Genomic DNA, 23,315 nt, shown 5'->3' with positions numbered 1-23,315 from the left:
TAGTTCTTGCTGCCCTATTTGGAATATTAAAGCTACCCAATATTTTCATTTTCTTTTTTTGGAGGGAAATTTGGGTTAAGTAACTTGCCCAAGGTTATCTGGCTAGTTTTTTTTTTTGTGTGGGTGTTAAGTGTCTGAGGCCGGAACCAAACTTGGGTCCTCCTGACTCTGGGGCCGGCGCTTTACTCACTGTGCCACCTAGCCACCCCAATATTTTCATTTTCTTCTTGGCTAAGCTACACTGTATCTTTTGGTCCACAACTAGAGGAAGAATGAGACTTAGCAGATACAAGCTATTATGAAAAGAACCATGAACATGGAGACAGGACACCAATAATATCATTAACTAGGAGTATAATCTTGGAACTTTCACTTGATGGCTCTGTCCTTGGTTCCTTCTTCATCTGTAAAATGAAAACATTAGACTAACATTTCTCATGTTTCTTCACACTAAATTCTTTTTTTTTCAGCTCATCTCTGTTTATGAGCTATATCCATCAAAGGCTATTTTCTTAACAATGTGCAAGACAATAATTGGGGAGATGCCTGCTGTTGCTCCTTCAGAAGATGACATTGAATTTTTTCCCCCTTTGACTTATATATATTTTAAAAAGGAATTTTCAGGACAATCTAATTGATGATGTCATTCATTGCTTATTTTTCAAAGTGAACTATTATTCCATTTAATAATGAAAAAACTATACATTTATTATCAAAAGCAATTTCAAGTATTTTAAACAATTATTATATATGTATATATGTGCACACACACACACATATATATATAAATATATGTATATACATATATATATATATATATATATATATATGTGAGGTTGGTACTTTTTTTGTTTGGGCATGAATACAGATTTTCATGATAAATATTAAGGCCCATCAGAAGTGAGTTTCAAATCAAGTGTATTATTTGACCTACACTGGGATCTCTTAAGGTGAGGGTTGAGGACAGGGCACTTCTTTGGCCAAAGCCAGAAACAGTAAGAAACTTTATGCCCCATTCCTAAAGATGACCTCTCATATCAGGTCCTATGTCAGAATAACCTGATCCATGACAAATTTGCCCAAACTTCCAGGCTCAGAATGACCCAGAAATAGCACAGTAAAAATTCAGTTCCTGCAAGCTAAAAGTCCCTTGACCTTTGAAAATACAAAAATAATTAAGACAATTAACCTTAGTGGAATGTTATGCTTCAGCACTTCAATGATCTATGATTTCAATGGTGTGAGTCTCCTCCACAGTTTAATTGAGTAGATAGTCTTCATGAGTAGCAATAGTTGAAAAATTCATCCCCCATGGTAAACCTGGTGATGAGACAAAGAATTATGCACCTCCTTTGCTTGCCACCAGAGTGTGGGGCTGGCATAGGCTGCCATGATTAATGATTTTTTCTTTTTCACCCACAGCTGTATTTCTTGTGCTAGTTTAGCTTTCTCTTTTCATTTTTTCTAAGATGTTTTGTCTGTCAAATCCTATGAAGAGGCCACGTAATGTGGGTGTGGACAGAGGATCTTTACATGATAGGACTGGGCTGGCAGGAGAAATGGATGAGACTGCTAACTAGACATTGGACTTGGAGATGATCTTTTCCAGTAGGTTCATCATGAGCTTCTGAAGCTGGAGTCTCTGGAGCTGGAAGATGTTCTTAGGGTCAAGAATCTGCCGTACCACCCAGCAGGTTTCTTCCATTGCCTGACTCAGTTTCTTTTGCTCCTCCAACATTGATTCCATCAGTTTGAATTTTTTCTTTTGGAAATGGCAGCTCTGTACTTTCCTTTTTTTGACTGGTCTTTCTTCTGATCTGTACTGGAATGTCATGTTGGTAATTTTTATCTTAATTCTCCAAAGAGTTTATTAGCCATTTTCTCATAAACTTTGGCATTCTGCTTAGTTTGCTTCAATTCATCAAAAAATTCTTCCCAGACCAGCATTAAGCCTCTCATCTCTGCATCTGTCCAGTTTCTAGCCCTCCTGTGTTTCTGAGTCTTTCCAGTCCTGAAATTCTGTGAACTTTCAGGGCCTTTAGACTCAGTTTTCCACCCAGGCATCCAGAATAAGAGGGGCTCCACACTAAATTCTAAGAAGCAAATTGAGGCTGCATGAACATGATACATAAACTGTCAAAAGAAAAGAGAAAAGTTCAATTATTCAGGCTTTCTTTATGTAGACAAGACATCTATGGGTGATAACTTTAAAAAAACTGATAGACATTTTGGCATTATTTAGACTATGTATTTTTCTTTGGTGTGACAAATTATTGAATTTCTAAATTGTGAAAAATTTTAAAAAGTCTTTAGGTATGCTTCTATCTGAAAGTTAAACAATGTTTAGCAAGTCCTCAAAAGATGAAAATGTATAGTTTTCAGAAGACTTTACAATTTTATCGGGCTCTTGGTTAACTATTAGCTACATTTGCAATAGGTGTAGAGTATTGAAAAAGATGCTATTCTTACATCAAACTTAAATTAATTGTTAGTTTGGTTTTAGAAAAGAAAGAAATCTGAAATTGAATCCCCTTATTAAGAAAAATTAAACATGTTAAGCATTCACTCACATTATGCTTGAAGAGGCAAAGAATTTACACTCACAAGGCATATTTTCTGACCGTTAGAGTGTCCCATTTTAGGACAGGCAACATGGTGGTGAGCATAAAGGACCAATTAAAAAAGATGTAAATATACATTTGTAAAGCCAAACATGAACAACTCTCCAGAAGACTGCTGCTGTGAATAGCTCTAAGGTTGTGATCACATAGTGTAGTGAACTCTATTTATTCAGCAGTAAACTAAAGCAAAAAATTCACAAAAAAACTAAAGTAAAGCACTCACAATGATATAACAATTTATCACTATAGTGGCCACATAGTTTTAAAGAAAAGATATCATTCAGTAAGTCCTTAACTCAATCATCCTTAAGGAGCAATCCTCCTTAAGTGAAGCAAGGTACAAAGGTTTCCCACCCCTAGGTCACATTCTTTTTTTTCTTTTTGGAGTGGGGAGGGCAGGGCAATTAGGATTAAGTGAACTTGCCCGAGGTCACATGGCTAGTAAGTGTTAAGTGTCTGAGGCAGGATTTGAATTCAGGTCCTCCTGACTCCAGGGCCAGTGCTCTATTCACTGAGCCACCTAGCCACCCCCACATTATCTTAATCTCTTCAGTCAAAAAGTCTTATTTCTTCTTGATTGGAGACTAGTTTCCAATCATCCTTGACTCAATCATCTTTATGTGGTACAAAGTACAAAGTTCTCCCACCCCCTAGATCACAGTAAATCATGATCTTGTCAGTCAGCACTAAGTACCCAAGGAGATGTCTTTTCATCTTGGCTCAAGGATGGCTCCCAGATTCCATGGTTCCTTTTCTATGGGTCCAGCTCTTGCCTGAATCTACGCAACCATCACTTGGATTCAAAGGCAGGCAGCTTTCAGCTCCTAGTCTAGTTCCTCATCCAGCTCCTCATCCAGTTCCTTGTCCAGCTCCTATTCCATATTGAAGTTCACAGTGTCCAGTCCATCTCAAGTCCTTCACAGTTTCTGTTTCTGGGAAGACAAAGCTTAACAGAGCCAAAACAACATTCACACACATTTCTGGCACCATCATGAATTCACTATCTGCCTGTGAAATCAACACAGACCCATAAACAAGGTCCAAAAAGTCAACGCAAATCATCAGCAAAGTCCCAGGACCTCTGAAATCCTCCTCCAGGACTTTTGTAAACAAAAAAAAAGAAAATCCCCTTTTTGGGGTTCCAGTAAGGTCCTGGGGGTTCTGTACAAAGTCTTAAACAAAACATATCATTCCATAAGTCACAATCTCATCAGTCAATACAGAGTACCCAAGTAAAGTCTTTCATCTTAACTTGAGGCTGGCTTCCAAACCCCAGGGTTCCATTTGGCATAAACATATCAACTTGTTTACAAATTCTGCATTTTCACAATTAGGATTTTATTAAAGAAAATTATTTACTGCTGGTAAATGTTTTGTTAGAAAACCCTTTCTGAGGTATCGTAGAACCCATGATGTGTCATGTCTCAGACAGGAACACCATCTCGGGTTCTTAGATGTTTTATCATTGTACAGTTGAAGTTTTCCCTGAAAATGTCAAGAATTCAGTACCCATTCCTAATTAGGAATATTTAATTATATAATTTTAATTTATCTGATTTTTGTGGACTTTTATAAATTATAAGATGCAGAATAGAACAAAAATTTACTTTGATACTTTTGTAGATTTTATAGATATGAATAATATATTCATTCACTGGTACAGACCATCCATGCCTTATTCTGTTAATTTCTTTTTGTAATTCTTTCATGGAGAATATACCCAAGTAGCAAAGGTCTCTCCTTGTTCCTTTATTAAAAAGAGTCCCACATGATCCAGTAATACCTTGTTATCCCAAGTTCAGGTGTGAATTGTTATCACAATTTTGAAAACTGAGTTTAAGCCCGCTCTAATGCCTTTCCTATCAATAGACTGAATAGCTCTCAAATCACAAAGCATTTAATGGTTAAATGACTAGGAAAATCAGGCAGTAATAATAATAATAATAAAAATATTTACAATGCTTCACAGTTTACAGCCCACTTTACATACATGTGATCCTCACAAAATCTCTGTGAGACAGGTTCTATTATTAGACTGATTTTTTTTTATCCATGAAGGACTGAGGGTGAGGTAAGTTGATTTGACTCACATAACTAGTAAGTATTTGAGGTAGAATTTGATCCCAGGTCTTCCTGACTCCAAATGTAATGGTCTGTCTACTACATCATGCAATATATCTAGTAGAGTATTTCTTTGTCTTCTCTTTTGCTCTCCTCCCAATATGGTAAAATCCCCTATAAGCCTCCAGGTTGGTGAGAAGGCAAATGCTCCCTGGATAGATTATGGACATAAGAGTTGTGTCACAACTGTTACATCTCTTATGGTGCCATCTTCTGCCAGTAGTTATGTTTCATTGCTGCTGCACTTTGTCTTCACAGAAGCCATTCCTCTCTGACACTGAAGCTGCTATTTTTACTTTTTTGGCTATATTCTTCCTGACATCGTTTGGAATTGTCATTAGCTATTTCCTTGAGAGAAGTGCTATTGCTCTTTTGTATTGCCCCAGCTAACCTTTCTAGGGATTTTTCAAAACATTTTCAACTCTTTTGCTACTCAAGTTTTCAATCACACATTGTAGGGGAACAAAAGGACCCCTCAGGTGACTGTCAACTTTTTTTTAAACCCCACTTGCAATTCCCACTTGCACACTTTCCTCCACAGGAAGCTTCCTAACCCCCTTTCCTAGCTGAATTTAGGCAAGAAATTTCCTTTAATGTCCCATCAGGTCCTGAGAAGGAAGTGTCCAGATCATGTAAATCTTTTTTTTTTTTTTTGCCTTTTGGAGGGCAATTGCCCAAGGTTACATGGCTAGTTTTTGTGTGTATGTGTGTGGGTGTTAAGTGTCTGAGGCTGGAACTGAACTCAGGTCTCCTGGCTCCGGGGCCAGCACTTTACTTACTGCACCACCTAGCCACCCCTCAGATCATATAAATCTTGAAATTTTGATAGACTTCAAGGAGGCACTTAGTGACACTGGAGGGCAAGTGGGAATGCTAGCAGACTTTGATCTATATTCTTACTACTATGGAAAAGCTCTATCTTATTATTTTTAAATATTTCACTGGATTTAGAGAAACACTCAGGCTTTTGACCTGTTATTCTTCACCATCAATATCTGAATGTCCCAGTTCCTTTCCTAATAGTATATATCTGATGATGTCTTCTAAATCACACTTCTACTAAACAAGTCATTATTGACTAGATATTAAAACCTATTTGTACCTATCCTTTGACTCTTCCATTCCCCTTTGAGTTACTTTCAATTTATATATTTCTGAGACAATGTTATTCCAGGATTAACAATCCTATAGCATCCCTAAGGGGGGATCTGTTAAAAGATGGTCTTATAGGGAAGTGATCATTTTGAGAATTTTGAAAGAGCAGTAAAATTTCTTACATAGAGTCCAGATTGATTTCTTCCTATTCACTTCAGTGTCTAGCTCATTGTTCATCTAGCCATGCACATATGCTGACAGGTTTCCCTCTAGTCTGAACAGCACATATTTATGATCTATGTTTATTTCAGTATGAATAGCTAAATGTATCCATTTCAATGAATCAATAAAAATATTTATTAAACATCAATTATGTGAAAAGCTCTGTGTTGAGTGCTGATAATATAAATAGAAAAGCATGGCAAGTCTTGCTCTTAAGGGGCTCACATTCCAATTTTGTTGCTGTTCAATCATGTCTGATTCTTTGTGATCCTTGTGTGCCACAGCACACCAGTAGTGTCCATGAGGTTTTCTTGGCAAATTGTTCTTGATCCTCCTGCTCCTTCTCCTTCCTCCCTTTCCCCCTCCTCTTCCTCATCCCTTTATGCCCCCTCTTCCTTGTCCCTTTTGTGCTCCTCCTCCACTTCCCCCTTCTTCCTCCTATTTCTGGGAACTCTCCTTATTTTTCCCCCCTTTTGGGAGACAGAGGGCCAAGAGCCAACTGGGTTCTTGAGCTCTTCTTTGCTAGCTGATGGGAGCACAGTGCACTTGGGAAGGACATCATTGATAATCCATCTTCTTTAGGAAAGCTTATCTGACTTGCGTCTTTATAATCTTTTGAATATTGTTTGTTAGTTGGTGCATTATAAATTTCCTCTCAAGTCCATGTGTTTTTGCAAATCTTTCTCAATTTTATACTTCTTTACAATATTTGATGCATGTTAGTCATTTAAGGATTATTGATTTATTAATTGAGCAAAATTTCAAGTTCATTCAGTGGAGGTCAGTTCACCAAGTCTCCTATTACTAAAACTTTTGAAAAGATTCTGTAGATGCTTTGAGCTATTAAATTTTAAAGAAGAGGATGTTTTTTAAATATATATATTTGATAGAGAAATGGGCAGATTTTAATCCATTATCCAAATATGAAACTAGATCATTATAGGACAAACTTTACTAATTACATATATTTAAGCATATGGTAGCTCCACATGCTCTTGTAAGGCAGTTACAAACACATTTCTTAGTCTACCCATAGATAAAGTATAGTATAAAAGTAGTTAATATCTTGAAGTTGTAATTCCTCATTGTGGTGGGAGGTAATACAAGTGTATTGAGTGATAGAAAGTCTTCAAATATGTGCCAGGTGGCATGACTTATTTCTGTTGCCTGAGGGGACTATAAGAGACAGATTCTAAGATTCCAGGACTAGAAAGTTGGTCAATCAAATTGTGATGATCTCCCCTTCCCTCCTCCCTTGTAATTGAGCTCGGGAGAGATCAAAGCTGGAGATACAGATTTGGGAATCATCTGAGGAGAGGTCTGAAGAGATTATTGAAATTTTTGGAATGCTTAAATTTAGCAAGGGAAAAAAGGGAAGAGAGAGAAGAGAAGGGAAGGGAAGGGAAGGGAAGGGAAGGGAAGGGGAGAGAAGAGGGAATACCTTGGTGAACATTCTCCCTACCCCAGTCTCCTAGGGTTATTAGGAAAAGATAAGGAAATAAGACCCCAAAGAGCAATGATTAGACAAGTAAGAGAATTAGGAGAGTGGAGTGCCTCTGCAGCCAAGGTAGCAGAACATATGCAAAAGGAGAATATGGTCAACAATGTTAAATGCTGCAGAGAGACCAAGGGGAGTAAGTACTGAAAATAGACCTTCAGATTAAAAAAAAAATTAAAAGATCAGCATGAAGGAAGACATTTCAGTGTAATGGTGATCATAAGGGATTGAAGAGAAATTATAGAACAGAAATATTAACTGTATACCATGTTTTGGAAAAAAATACATCAAATAATCATTGAAGGGGAAGACAGGAGTGGGTCTGGATGGGCTGCCAATTTGTTTCCTCGTCTGTATAATGGACATTATAATAGTGACCACCTCACGAGGGGTTGTAAAGATATAATGAGTAGTATATAAAAAGTGTTTTATAAACCTTAAGGTACTACATAAATATTAGTTATTTTTGTTATTATTGACTAGAAGGGTCAAGGGAAGGTCTTGAAAAGGAAAACATGAGCATGGTTAAAGGAAGATGGACATTAAGTAGTAGAGAGGGAGAGATTAGAAATATGAAGGAAAGGACAGTTGGAGAAACATCCTGGTGGAGGAGGGGAGAATAGGTTGAAAGATTAATGAATAGAGAGAGGAATTAGCCTTGTTGAGGCATAGGAAAGTTCTTATGAAACATATAGAAAAGAAATAGACAGAAATATTCCTGCAAAACAGAAGTGCTTTTCATCAAACTACTTATGAGGTCATTTCAGTAACATGATTTTATGAAATTTAAGTAAAACCTCAGGATAATTTCAATCAGATGATTTTCTGAAATTGAGGTAAACATGAATTGCTCTTTTGATTGAAATTACCCCTACCCTTAGTCCTGAACTTACATATAGTGATAGAGTAGGTTGTTACCATACAATTACAAAACCAGGTAAATAATTGCTTGCCATTTCACATTTAGGAGACCAAAACACAGGCAAGAGAATGGGCACTAGCATTCAAAGAGACAGGCTACTCAGCTTGCTTTATTCCAGGCACCACATCAACATGATTCAATTTTATAAAGTATTTTCAAATATATGTATGAATGACTTTTTTCACAATAAGCCTGTAAGATAAATGGTTCATGTATATGCAACATTAGAGAATACAATATATTTTGTACTATTTTACAGAACAGAAAGTTAAGAATGAGAGTTTGTGAGTTTCCTACAAGATCTAATAAGAGTCAAAAGTGGCATTAAAACTCAGGTCTAGGCCAAATTTAAGTTTAAGGCTTTTTCTAATACTTCATAATACTTCTCAAATAATTTTATCTCAGATAAAAGGGTTAAGAATAAAAACAAAAACTCTCTATAAATCTCTATTATCCAGTCTGCAGCATCTGTTCTCATGGTCTTAATTAAACAGCTGAGTTTTCATGTGGAAAAAGAGAATCAGCCAAGTGTAGTTTAAGATTTCTGACAAGATTCACTGAGCCAAGAAATAAGATAAAGGAAAATGTTACTTCTCGTTGAAGATATTGAGATAGTTTGTGGGAAATGATGGTTATGAAATGAACTTACTGTTTGTCAATTTGTACTGTTAAAATACCCCAAATTTTAAAAATATATCTCTCACTAGTATTTTACAGGAAACTAGGAAAATAAATCTAGGATTTTTGACAGATGGTATCTACTTATCCAAACTGCTACCACAATAGAGATGTGACTGTCTTGAGATATTATTGGTTATCTTGATGAAAAACAAAACAAAACACCATGAACAGACTCTAGTTTTCTGTGTAATTCAATAGGAAGACTTATCATTTAGTATCACCACAGATACATTTTAGATAGAACTGACAAGTTTAAGCCACATTTCTATCCCTTCTTATATCTTTATAATTATAATTATTAGACTCTTTTTGGTTCAGTTAATGGAAGTTTCTTTTTGAGATATTGAAACCAAACATCACTTTTGCTTCTCAACTGCATACTTCACTCTTCCACTTATGACAAACCTGCCATCATTTTTTCATCACAAAAACTCAATATATTTCAATGATTTTGGCTATTTCCTCTTACATTTAGTCAGACACCAAGATCTTTTAATTTTTCCACCATAACATGTTTTACCTTTATGCTCCTTCATCCCCACTGTCATCAGTCTAGTTCATGACTCCAATACTTAATATCTGAACTGTTATTTGAATATGGTGACACAATTAGAATTACACAAGACCTAGCAGCAGAGACATTAAAGGACTGCAGGTCTTGGAACACAACTTATTGAAGAGCAAAAGAACTGGGGCTCCAGGGAAAATATCATACCCTACAAACTTAAATATTATCTTGAACAAAAAAATGGACATTTGATAAACTCTCAGACTTTTACAACTTTGTTAAAAAATCCTGAACTTAATAGATGATTAAACATATAAGAACCAACATAAATATAAGGTACATAACAAAGACTGACTATAAGGGATCCATAAGGACAGTTTGTTTACTTTTTACATATGTAAAATATAAAAAGCATGTTTAAGATTCTTATTAATAATTGGGTAGTTCATAAGAAAGATTGGGGTAAACCTGAGTATGATATGAATTTAAAAAGTAAAACCATTTAGGAATAGCTTAAAAGAGTAATCATTTTCTACAGTGAGGTACAAAAGAAAGAACTGATACACAGGAATTGGATGAGGGAGAAGGTCTGGTAGTTCTGAAAACCTACTTTCATCAGGAATGGGTTTAAGAGGGAGCAATACATATATATATTTAAAAGATTATAACAGTTGTCTAAATTCAGAAGAAATAAAATTGTAGGGAGGGGGGAGAAGACAAAGGAGGGATTTTTAGAGGGGAGGGTGAGGGAATAGGTAAATAGGGGCATAGAAGGGTGTTTAGATTTATAAGAATGGGAGGATAGTAGAATGATCCTTGGAAAGGGATAGATGTCATAGGAGGGAAAGGTAGTGGGTAAAAGTAAAGTAGAGGAGGCAGGAGGGATAGGGAACAAGAGACATGCACATACATAAAAACAAAGATCAGGAATAGAATAGGTTTGGGAAATACATGTATATGTGTATTAGTATGTGTATGTATCTATAGCTATGGAGAAACATCTAAACTTTATTGTGGCCTTCTGGGGAATGGGGGAGGGTATGTATATATCCATAGTCATAGAGAAACAGATCTAAACTTTATTGCGGTCTTTGGGGTAGATTGGGGGAGGAGAAAAAGAACAAATTTAAAAAGTATGAAGCAGAGAGAAAAATAAAACTCACAAGGGAGCAAAGAAAAGATGGACAATTCTTTTTTTTTGTCTTTTTGGAGAGGGGAAGGCAGGGCAATTGGGGTTAAGTGACTTGTGCAAGATCACATAGCTAGTAAGTGTTAAGTGTCTGAGGTTGGATTTGAACTCAGGTCCTCCTGACTCCAAGAATGGTGCTCTATTCATTGTACCACCTAGATGCCCCAAGAGGGATAATTTTTAATACGAGTATTATTTATTATATAGGCTCTCTTGAAATGAAAATTTATTGTTCCATATTTTGAATCTTCTTTTATGCTCTACTATGCACATGACAAGCTTTTTTATTTCTAACTTTGTGTTTAAGCTCCAATATTTAATTTTAAGATATTTTTTGTTTCTTTTCTCTATTCTCTATTGTGTTCTGATGTTTGAGCCTAAAATAAAATTTTTAGGGAAAAAAAAAGAATATCCTAAAAGATCAACCTTCCTCAAAGGGCAGAGCCAAGATGGTGGTGTAGAAGCAGGAAAACTCCCTGTGCTCCCCCCATAAACACCTCAAATACATATAAAAATGACTCTAAACAAACTTTAGGGCTATAGAACCCACAAAATGACAGAGAGAATCAAATCTCCCTCTGAGGGCAGCCTGGCAGGAAGAGTCTATTCTAGGAGCATTCTAGGAGCAGAGCACAGCCTTGCCTGAGTCCTTGGTTTTAGCCTCAGGGTGCCCCAACCAGCCATGGCTGGAGGGACTTCAGGAGAGTGGATCAACAGCAGCTGTGGTGGTTTCCAGAATTAGCAACTCATAAATGCCAAAGACAAAGTGAGAGGTTAGTGCAGTGTGAATTTTGGGAACAGGGGGTTTGGGAGTGTGGTCTGGCCTCTGCCCCTGAAGGGAGAAGCAGCTGAGGCATGGTGGCCACCACCATGTGGCTGCTTCACAGCTCCTGGCCTGTAGATTGTAGGGGGACCAAGCAACCAGTCTGAGGGGTAATCACTCTTGCTTTAACCTGCTTGGATCTGGATCACTGTCTTAGGTTGGAGGTCCTGTGCATGTGACCTGGTGCCAGAGCCAGTGGAGGCTTCAGAGAGGGCAGCCAACTAATAGCTCCAGTAGCTGCAAAAACCCCAGTGATTTTGGATAAAGCTATCCTCTCTGGAAGCAGAGTTCTACTGTGGCAAAAAGCTCAAAAGTCAAGTAATTGTATGACAACATAAGCAAGCAAAGGAAGAAAAGCAAACACAGCAATCCAACTTTATATTCCTATTTTGGGAACAAAAGAGATTAAAGCATGGGACAGGAGGAAGACAACAAAGTCAGAACTCCTGTACCAAAAGCTTCTAAGAAAAATATGAACTGCTTACAGGCCATAGAGGAGCTTAAGAAGGATTTTGAAAACCAAATAAGAGAAGTAGAGGGAAAATTGGGAAGAGAAATGAGAATTATGCAAGAAAATCATGAAAAGAGAGTCAACAACCTGACTGAATAAAATAACTCCTTAAAAAATAGACTAACTCAAATGGCAAAAGAGGCTCAAAAAGCCAATGAGGAGAAGAATGCCTTAAAAAGCTGAATTTGCCGGATGGAAAAAGAATCTCAAAAGCTCACTGAAGAGAATAATTTCTTCAGAATTAGATTGGAGCAAATGGAAGCTAGTGACTTTATGAGAAGTCAAGATACTATTAAACAGATCCAAACAAATAAAAAAATAGACGGCAATGTGAAGTATCTCATTGGAAAAACCATTGACCTGGAAAATAGAGCCAGGAGAGATAATTTAAAAATTACTGGACTACATGAAAGACATGATCAAAAAAAGAACCTAGAAATCATCCTTCAAGAAATTCTCAAGGAAAATTGCCCTGATGTTTTAGAACCAGGGGGCAAAATAGAGGTTGAAAGAATCCACTGATCACCTCCTGAAAAAGATCCCAAAAAGAAAATTCCTAGGAATATTATAGCCAGGTTCCCAGATCAAGGAGAAAATAATACAAGCAACCAAGAAGAAACAATTTGAATATCATGGAAACACAATCAGGATAACCCAGGATCTGGAAGCTTCTACAATGAGGGATTGAAGGGCTTGGAATATGGTATTCTGGAGGTCAAAGGAGCTGGGGATTAAAATCAAGAATCACTTACCCAGAAAACCTGAGTATAATGTTTCAGGGGGAAAATATTCAATGAAATAGAGGACTTTCAAGCATTCTTGATGAGAAAACCAGAATTGAATAGAAAATTTGACATTCATACAAGAAGCAAGAGAAGTATGAGAAGGTAAACAGGGAAAAGAAATCATAAAGAAGTTATCAAAGTTGAACTATTTACATCTCTACGTGGAAAAATGATAATTGTAACTTGTGAAACTTTTCTCAGTATGAAAATAGTTGAACAGAATATAAATGTATATATATGTATACATACATACATATGCCTGTATAGGAGGGTATATTTGTATATGAATACGCATGTGAGATATGTGTACATGTATACATAGACAGAGGGCACAAGACCAATTGAATAGGAAGGGATGATATTTAAAAAGTGAAATTGAAAGGTGAGAGAGGAATATAATGAGAGGAGATGGGGAGAGACAGAATGGGGTAAATTGTCCCATATAGAAGAGGCAAGGGAAAACTATTATAATGGAGGGAAAGAACAGGAAGGCAAAAGAGGTCAACCTTACTCTCATTGAATTTGGCTTAAGGATAGAATTACATACACACTAAATAGGGTATCTCATCCTATAGGAGAGTAGGGAGGAAGGGGATGAGAGGGGGGATAATGGAGGAGAGGGCAGGTTGGGGGTGAGGGAAGTTAGAAGCATACACTTGAAAAGGGATAGGGTCAAAGTAGAGAATAGAACAAGTGTGGGGCAGGATAGGATGGAGGGAAATATAATCAATCTTTCACAATATACTCACTATGGCAATGTTTTGCATAGCTATATGTGTACAACCTAGATTGAATTGCCTCTCTTTGCAGTAAGGAATTCAAAGTTTTAAAATCAAATGTTTTATATATATGTATATAAAATATATATATATATATAAATATATATATTTACATGCAACTGGGAAATAAGATATACAGTCACTGGGGTATAGAGATCCATCTTGCCCTACTGGAAAGTTGGAGAGGCGATGGGGGATGATATTGGAGAGAGCAGATTGGGTGAGAGGGTATACAGTGGGATCACTGTTTTGAGGTGGTGGGTAGGGGAACAATGGGGAGAAAAACTTGTAACTCAAAATCTTGTGGAAATGAATGATGTAAACTAAAAATAAATATAAAATTTAATTTAAAAAATCTACCTGCCTCAAGTATCTTCTTCCATCAGTCTATCCTTGTTTCCTAACATACTACTTTGATTATCCTTCTCTGCTCTTCTTACCCACGACCCCCCAGAACTCAGCATTAATTTCCATTGACTCCCCAGTGCTTATAGAACAAAGTCCAAACTTCTTAGTCTGGTATTCAAGATCCTCTATAATTTGGTCACTACTTTTCTCTCTAAACCAATACCCTAATACTTGTCTTCAGTCATACTTTGGGTCAGTCTAATCTATCCATACATTGTCCTCTAAGAAAACAATATGCTTTTATGACTCTCAACCTATTATAACTCTCTGTTTTTTGAATGCCAGACTCTCTTCTTTGCCATTGTCTATATTCTACACTTCTTGATGATGTCTTTTATACCCTTTCTCATGTAATATACAGTGTCACTAAGAAAAATGTGTCAGAGATGGATTTTCATAGCATCAAGAATTTTAGACTCAGGGGTGACTAGGTGGCACAGTGAGTGGAGTGCTGGCCCCTGAGTCAGGAGGACCTGAGCTCGGATCCAGCCTCAGACACTTAACACACACACACACACACACACACACACACACACACACACCCCTAGCCATGTGACCTTGGGCAAGATACTTAACTCCAATTGCCCTCCAAAAAAAGGAAAAAAAAAGAATTTTAGACTCCCTATAACCACAGCCCAATTTCCAAAGTGTGATTGAACTTAGGTAATAAGGATCGTAGGGTTATAAGGAGACACGGAAGCAGACAGAGCAGAAACAGTATTTGTTGAGCTAAAGTCTGCTTCCTGCTGGGCTTAAAGGGACTTTATTATGGGTCAATACAATTCTCATATTCATTGGGAAAGGGTTATAGTAAAGAGATAAGTTTATAAGATGTATCAGTCCTTATGCCAAAAAATAATGTCATGGAGATTGGACACAAGATGATGGAAAACTTTATAAGTGGACCCCCCATGACTACTGATACTTGCTAAGCATACAAGCTTTTGGCAATAAATTTCTTGACTAGCATTAATTATCTATCAGTGAACCTTCCCCCAAAGAAATGATGGGATGATATGCATATGCAGAACAAAAAGTAAAAGCAACTACTATAAGCTGGTAGCATTGAAAAGGTAGGAGAAAAGCTGCTAGAAGTCATTTCCAGAAAGGCTGCATCAAGCTGGAGGTTCAATGGCATCACAGATAGTCTTATCCAATATCTGTTAAAAAAAAAAAAACAAAACATGGGGTGGCCAGGTGGCTCAGCGAGTAAGAGTACCAGCTCCAGTGTCAGGATGACCTAGGGATCAAATCTGGGCTCAGATAGTCAGCACCACACCCAGAAATAACTGGCCGTGTAACCTTGAGCAAGTTACTTAACACTGATTCCTTAAAAAAAAAACAAACAAAAAACAAAACTTGCCTATAGAGCCATGTGTGACCTATTTCCTCCCACTCTGCTAGGTCAGTATACGTAATAAAGTTTCTGAAGATGCGCAATAATATTCTTCTTCTGTACATACCCCTTTGACCTCAGCCTTTTATTTACTGTGGTGGAAGAACACCATAGTGTGAACAAAGGTTTGAAAATTAAAAGAACTGGACAGGGTATTATAGCCACAGAATCACGGATTGCACCCTTTTTCCTTCTTTTAAATTGTTTGGAGGATATTGGCTAAATGAACCAGCAAGCAAAAAGGGTATAATCCCTGAAGAAAATTGTATTTAGGAAAATGAAGTTACTGAAGGATTACTAATTGAGATTATTCAAAAATAAATTCATCTCCCTATTCCTATTTATCCTCCTCCATTATACCCTACCACAAATATGTGTGGGTGTGTGTATATGTGCATGCATATGTGTATGTGTGTGTGTGTGTGTGTGTGTGTGTGTGTGTAACCTAAGTCACCACTGACCAAGATTAAATCAAAATACCAGTGACTTCTTGTACCACACATTATGTGAACAATAACTCAAGATATGAATCTTGACTGGGACAAATCAGTTTTAAATCCTTCCATGAATAAGCAAGTTCTTCTTTGGTAATTATCTGCTTTTTCATTTAATTATTATATGGTTATAGTGGGCAGCTAGGTGGCACAGTGGGGGCTATTTCAATTCCATCCATAATGATAAAATCATTAATCCTCAAAGTATGTCAGTAGCAAGTTGAATGTTCATTTTGGACTTGTTAGCATCCAAAATATGACTGGGTCCACGTTCAGACAAAGTAGAATAAGTGAAATTAAAATCAGCAAGATAAAATTGGAAAGAAATTCATAGTAAATTTCTTTACTGTTTGCAAAATATATACTCATGAAATTGTAGAATAAGTTTCAGAAACCCACAAGGTAGGATAACGGAGGGTATGTCCCACGAATGAAAGAAAAATCTCTAAGGCAATTTAATAGTTTAACAATATCAATGACCTTTTAAGATTAGTGGACTACCTTCAACTTCTTAGAGACTGACCAATTATTTTCTCCTTTCACTTGTGTCATAATTTTGTGGGACAGCAAAATTAGGAGACGTGGGTTTACCAGCCAGACTTTTTAAATTTGAGTCTGGTTTGAACCAGGCTGCCATCCATTTCAGCCCAGAAAATGAAGCATTCACAGCTATTTCAGAAGGTAATAAAATTACTGGAAAGTGAAATTGGACAGATGTTCTGGCCCTTTCAAGCAATCTGCCTACAGAGAAGTCCAACTAGGCCTTAGCTCAGCAATTGTTTCTACTGAATTAGTTGGAAGGTAGCTCCCATTTGGCTTCTCTAATAATGCTACAAACTCAGTTTCTGAAAGGTTCCAGTTTGTAGCTATATCATTAGCCCAATTATTCACTAAATTTGACCAATGCAGTCAACAAGTCAGTTAACTTGGTGAAGAAAAAGTCAGAAAAAAATGTCGGATTGAAATGATCAATCAATTCAGTTTAAGTGGTCATACAAATTGTACTCTAGGTAACCTGGAGACTCAGGACCTTATTATCTTATCACCTTGACAATTAAAATAGATTTTAAACTAGCTTCCTTGACTATAGTCTTTCCCCTGCAAATTAATTGTCCATATTGCTTCCAGGTTTATCTTTCTCCACCAATTTTGTTATGTCTGTCCTGCTCCAAAATCTTCAGGGACTCCACATTACCTAACAAAGTCCTAGCCCCTAATCTTGTCATTTAGGAAACTCCACAATCTTACCTAAATCTGCTTTTCCAATATTATAATAGCTCCCTTATGCTCCCCAGATTTCAATCAAAAGCAAGTAGTATATGTTTATGGACATACTGACCAAATATTCCTATTTTTGAAGTCCTATTTATTCTGCTTAAATTTATTCTTAAATTTCTTATTCTGCTTCAATGTCTCCTGCTTATTCTTATTAAGAATATTTATTCTCTTTAAATGCCTCCTTTACAACAATCCCTTCTGTGTTCTACTCATCAGACAGAAATGATCTCTCTGTCATCTGAGCTCATGTACTACCACTTAGTATATTTGCCTTGTATTACAGGCATTTTTGTCCTTGTCTTACCTATCTTTTCTACTACATTGTTAGCTTATTCATGGTGTAGGACATGTCTCATACTTATTTATGGTTAAATCTATTTTTTTGCATGTACAAACTTTTTTTTTTTTAACATTTTTTAAAACTTTGATTTCCAGATTCTTTCCCTTCTTCCCTCCTCACCCACGCCCACTGGGGAGACAAGCAATTCAATGTAGGTTGTACATGTGTAGTTATGCAAAATGTTTCCATAATAGTTATACTGTGAAAGACTACCTATATTTTCCTCCATCCTATCCCACACCACACTTATTCTATTTTCCACTTTGACCTGTCCCTTTTCAAAAGTGTGTGCTTCTAACTACCCTCTCCCCCAATCTGCCCTCTCTTCTATCATCCCCCTTATCTCCTTCCCTTCAACTTTCCTGTAGGGTAAGATACCCAATTGAGTGTGTATGTTATTCCCTCCTTAAGGCAAATTCAGTAAGAGTAAGGTTGACCCATTCCCTTTCACCTTCCTGCTCTCCCTTTCCATTGTAACAATTTTCTCTTGCCTCTTTTATATGAGGTAATTTACCCTATTCTATCTCTCCCCTTTTCCTTCTCCCAATATATTTCTCTCTCACATTTAAATTTTATTTTTTAGATATCATCCCTTCCTGTTCAACTCATCCTGTGCTCTCTGTCTATGTATACATGTACACACATAAACACACACTCACATATGCATTTATATACAATGCACCCTCACATACATACACATATAAGTATGTATACATATATATTCATATATAGACTTGGAGTGAAGGGGAAGCCTGGGGCTTGGCAGTGCTCCCACCTTCTCCATTTCCCTCACTGAACTCTGGGTAAGCATCGAGGCTGAAGGTAAGGTTACCCACTTTATTATGGCTAAGTTCTCTGTTCTAACCAAGTGGTTCTTCCTTCTTCCTGACCAGACCAGAGGCATGGAAGGGAAAACTACGAGATGTCTCCAGACATACCCAGTCCCATGCCTACTTGATCTGTTGTCTGAACACTCCTTCCTTATGCTCTTCTCTTATCCTTTCCCCTTGTTGGGAAGGGACCTGTTGGTGAAATTGGGAAGCCAATTTTCTCTAGTTAAGCCTCCCAGATCTCCCCATGTTCCATCAGAAGTGTGGGAGATAGTTGAGTCAATAGTTGGGATCAGGAAACTCCTGGGTAAGCTACTTCTGCCACGCCAGCATTTGTTTTTGACTCCTAGATCCTAAAGTGTTCCCCCAGAGTAGTCTATATCCAATTAAACTCAAGGCCTGGGAGGAACTGCAATCAAGTTAATTGCTACTCAAGGTCCAGACCACCAGGTGAAAGCTTTTGAGAATTTGAAAACTAAATTGACCACCACTCCAGCTTTACCCAATCTAGAAGAAACCTTTTACTTTCTATGATGATGGAAGGAGAGAACAGTCTTTGGGAGTTGTTGTCTGTTTTTGAAAGCTATTAGATTCTGTGCCTGCTATTGCTTTCCATGTGCTAAATGTCCATGGAGCAATTCAGAAAGGAAAGGGATATCTTACAGCATTTTGCCTTGCCATGGTCATCTTTAATTCCTATCAGGGAGATTGTCTTTTATCTATTTTTTTTGGTGCCTGTTTGGTTTTTGTTTGCTTAACATCCTTGCCAGGTTTGTCTCCTCCAGAGTTCAAGCCATCAACTGGATGACCACTAAGGCTATGCAAATCTCTGACTGAATCCAAGTTCTCTAGCCCACTGGACCTGGTATCATCCACATTCTGGAGTCTGACACCTTGAATGTGAAGTCTGACCCCCTTGAATGGGACCCAGAGAGGCAGGGACAGCTCTACTTCCCTTGCCAGCAGGAAGCACTTTCAGGAGCTGAGACCTTCACCCTTTACCCCAAAGGAATTTGGGTCCCATATGTTTGAGTGGGGAATGATGAGGTATGGGCTCTGGGAGCCCCCTTGAGCTATCCTTGAGTCCTTGAGGTACAGGCTCTGGGAACCTCCCTTAGATTCTTGATTAAATCATCCCATTTGATGAGACAAGTCTGTTACTAGACTTCCCACCCTTGAACTGGCCATAGCCCACCATGGTCTCCAGGTGGCTTCCCACCCTTAATCACTCATTGACCTCATTAACTCCTCCTGAAGACCCTCCTCAAACTCCTCTTCTAAATCACCCCTAGATTCCTCTCACAACCTTATGTATATAAGACCCCATCTCACACCATGTGGTGTGAGAGAGCCATAGAATGACCTGGCACAGGCTTACTCTGTGTCTAATGCAAGTGGACTTTTAATAAATTTTCTCTTTCTTTGGCTGAGAAGACTTGAGTCGAATTCATTTAGCAGGACCTGGGGTGTTGGTATTTTGGGATCTCCAGAGCAACTCTAACCCTCTTAGTGGGTAACCTCTTCATTTTTCCCTTCAACTATCCTCATACTGAGAAAAGTCTCATTAGATACAATTACTGTTTTTCCACATAGGAATGTAAATTGCTCAACTTTAATAAGTCCCTTGTGATTTCTTTTTCCTGTTTACCTTCTCATGCTTCTCTTGCTTCTTGTATTTCAAAGTCATATTTTCTGTTTATCTCTGGTATTTTCTTCAAGAATGCTTGAAAGTCCTCTATGTCATTGAATTACCATATTTTCCTTTTCTTTTCTTGTCTTTTTTTTTGGAGGGGGAAGGCAGGGAAATTGGGGTTAAGTGACTTTCCCAAGGTCATATGGATAGTTTTGTGTTAAGTGTCTGAAGCTGGATTTGAACTCAGGTTCTCCTAACTCCAGGGCTGGTGCTCTATTCACTGCAAAACCTAGCCATCCCAAATGAATATATTTCCCCAAGATGCATTATACTGAGTTTTGCTAGGTAGGTGATTCTTGGTTTTAATCCTAGCTCCTTTGACCTCCAGAATATCATATTCCAAGCCCTCCCTTTGATCCCTTCATGTAGAAGTTGCTAGATCTTGTGTTATCCTGATTGTATTTCCACAATACTCAAATTGTTTCTTCCTGGTTGCTTGTGATATTTTCTCCTTGATCTGGGAACTCTGGAATTTGGCTATAATATTCCTAGGAGTTTTCTTTTTGGGATCTTTTTCAAGAGGTAATCCGTGAATTCTTTCAATTTCTATTTTGCTCTCTAGTTCTAGAATATCAGGGCAATTTTCCTTGAGAATTTCTTGGAGGATGATTTCTAGGTTCCTTTTTTGATCATGGCTTTCAGGTAGCCCAATAATTTTTAAATTATCTCTCCTGGATCTATTTTCCAGGTCAGTGGTTTTTCCAATGAGGTATTTCACTTTGTCTTCTATTTTTTCATTTCTTCGAATCTGTTTTTAACATATTATCTTGATTTCTCATAAAGTCATTAGCTTCCATTTACTCCAATCTAATTTTGAAGGAATTATTCTCTTCAGTGAGTTTTTGAAATTCCTTTTCTATCTGGCCAATTCAGCTTTTGAAGGTATTCTCCTCATTGGCTTTTTGGACCTCTTTTGCCATTTAAGTTAGCCTATTTTTAAGGTGTTATTTTCTTTAATCAGGCTGTTGACTTGCTTTTCATGATTTTATTGCATCATTCTCATTTATCTTTCCAATTTTTCCTCTACTTCTCTTACTTGATTTTCAAAATCCTTCTTAATCTCCATAGCATGTAATCATTTCATATTTTTCTTGGAAGCTTTTGATGCAGAAGTTTTGCCTTTGTTATCTTCTTCTGGTTCCATGTTTTGATCCTTTTTGTCCCCCCAAAAAGGTTCTGTGGTCTGATTGAACTTCCTTTGTTTGCTCATCTTGCCAGCCAATTGCTTGTCTTTTGAGCTCTTTGCCATGGAAGAACTCTGCTTTCAGAGTGGAGAGAGCTGTGTCCCATATTGCTGGGGTTTGCACAGCTGCTGCCAGAACTGTTAGAGCTACAAGGAGGGCTCCCTCTTTACAGCCACCACAAGCTCTGGCACCCTGCCATTCCTCACCCCAGGACCACCACCCAGGACTGTGACCAAGATCCAAGCAGGTCAAAGCAAGAATGATTAACCTCTGAATGGTCGCTTGTTCCCTCTATGATCTGTAGGCCAAGAACTCTGGAGGCAGCCATGAACTAGTAGTTTGTAGCTGCTGAGCCTGTCACTACCTCTGTCGCCCCAAGGGCAAGGGCCAGACTGTGCTCTTCTCTCACCCAGTTCCACCAGAGTTCCTTACTGACCTTTTACTTTCTCTTTGGAGTTTATGGAATTGAGAATTCTTGAAACTGCCACAGCTGCCAGTGATTCACTCTCCTGAAGTCTGCTCTGGCCAGTTGGGGCCACCCTAAGTCTGGGCCAGCTCAGCCACTTGGGACTGCACTCTACTCCAAGTCCAGTGTGATAGACTCTTTCTGTTGGCCTGCCAGGCTGCCTTCAGGAGGAGATTTGTTTCTCTCTGTCACTTCATGGATTCTGTAGCCCTAAAGTTTGTTTAGAGGAATTTTTTTTTTACATGTATTGGAGGTAGTTGGAATGGAAGCTCAAGCAAGTTCCTGCTTTTAGTCTGCTATCCTGGCTCTGCCATGTCTCATTCTTCTATACACTCCATACAGTGCTTTGCTCATAGAATATGTTCAATAAATATTTGTAAGATAGTAAGAGAAAGGAGGCTATAAAGTAATGAATAATGTAACGTTCAAAAAAAAAAGATGCTAACGGCATGGAGACAAGAAAAATATAACTTCTGATATTTATTTTTTTCTAGATTAATTTTTCTAAGCATAATTATAAATTTCTTCTTGACTTATTTTTGAGAGCTAAAGTACCTTGTATTTATCCATTAATATGTACTAAAATAATACATTTTTAAAGAATTTACCATGTAAAATTATTGCACTAGATACTCTAGGGCATACAAGGAAGTACCATATGACAAGTATGCTCACTATTCTCAAGACTATTAAGTATAATTTTGGCAGTAAGACATAAATATGTGAAAAGTGAAATAATGTACAAAGAGATGATATATTACAAAACAACAATGCAAGATAGGTTATAAAGCAGTAAATGTCAAATAAAGGTAAAAACAATTGCTGTTCCAAAAGTTTAGAAGAGAGAATCTTTACTAAGTACTTGGTCAATTTGGAAGCTTTTATGGAGGAGTTTGGTTTTGAGACTTGTTTTATTTGTTTTTGATAGAAAGTAGTTCAGAAGATATAGAATTAAAGTAATAAAAGTTTATTGAGTTGATTTCATTTTGACTGGAGTGAAGTTTTCCAGGATAGAAAAATTGGATAGGAACAGATTATAGAGTGCCTTGAATGTTAGATTGCAGGAATTTGGACTTTAGTTTGTAGTTTCAGTAGGGGTCATTGCAGGTGATTGCTCCCAGAGTCATGGCATTGGCCATATCAACAGCAAATTTTGGGAAAGAGGAATCTAGTTGAACTTGTACAAGGGGAATGAGTTTCAGAGAGTAGGCTTGCAATGAAGTAAAAAAATCTTCAAAGACTCCACACTACTTAACAAATAAAGTGCTAGCTTCTAATCCTAATTGTTAAACTGGTTCATCTTTTGTTAATTTTATAATAGAGTTTATGGGTGGGAGAGAGTGGGTATTTAGATAAAGCTCTCAGAATTTTATATGGGCTTTGCTCTGGTGATCTCATAATCCTTCTCATTGTGCTATGTGCTATGTGTGTGTGTGTGTGTGTGTGTGTGTGTGTGTGTGTGTGTGTGTGT

General features: G+C 37.4%; 1 pseudogene; it reads right to left on the bottom strand.

Moving 5' to 3' along the window:
* Window positions 1-1,845: 1,845 nt before the first annotated feature.
* Window positions 1,846-23,315, bottom strand: part of LOC138143490 (cyclin-dependent kinase 4-like) — a 67,389-nt pseudogene continuing 45,919 nt past the window's right edge.

This window comes from Petaurus breviceps, unplaced genomic scaffold (assembly GCF_028583685.1).
Source record: "Petaurus breviceps papuanus isolate PSGF00001 unplaced genomic scaffold, PetGlider_PUasm1.0 90639, whole genome shotgun sequence".
Lineage (NCBI taxonomy): Eukaryota > Metazoa > Chordata > Mammalia > Diprotodontia > Petauridae > Petaurus > Petaurus breviceps.
Note: the sequence above shows the minus strand (reverse complement) of the source record. Positions and strands in the feature narration are given on the sequence as shown.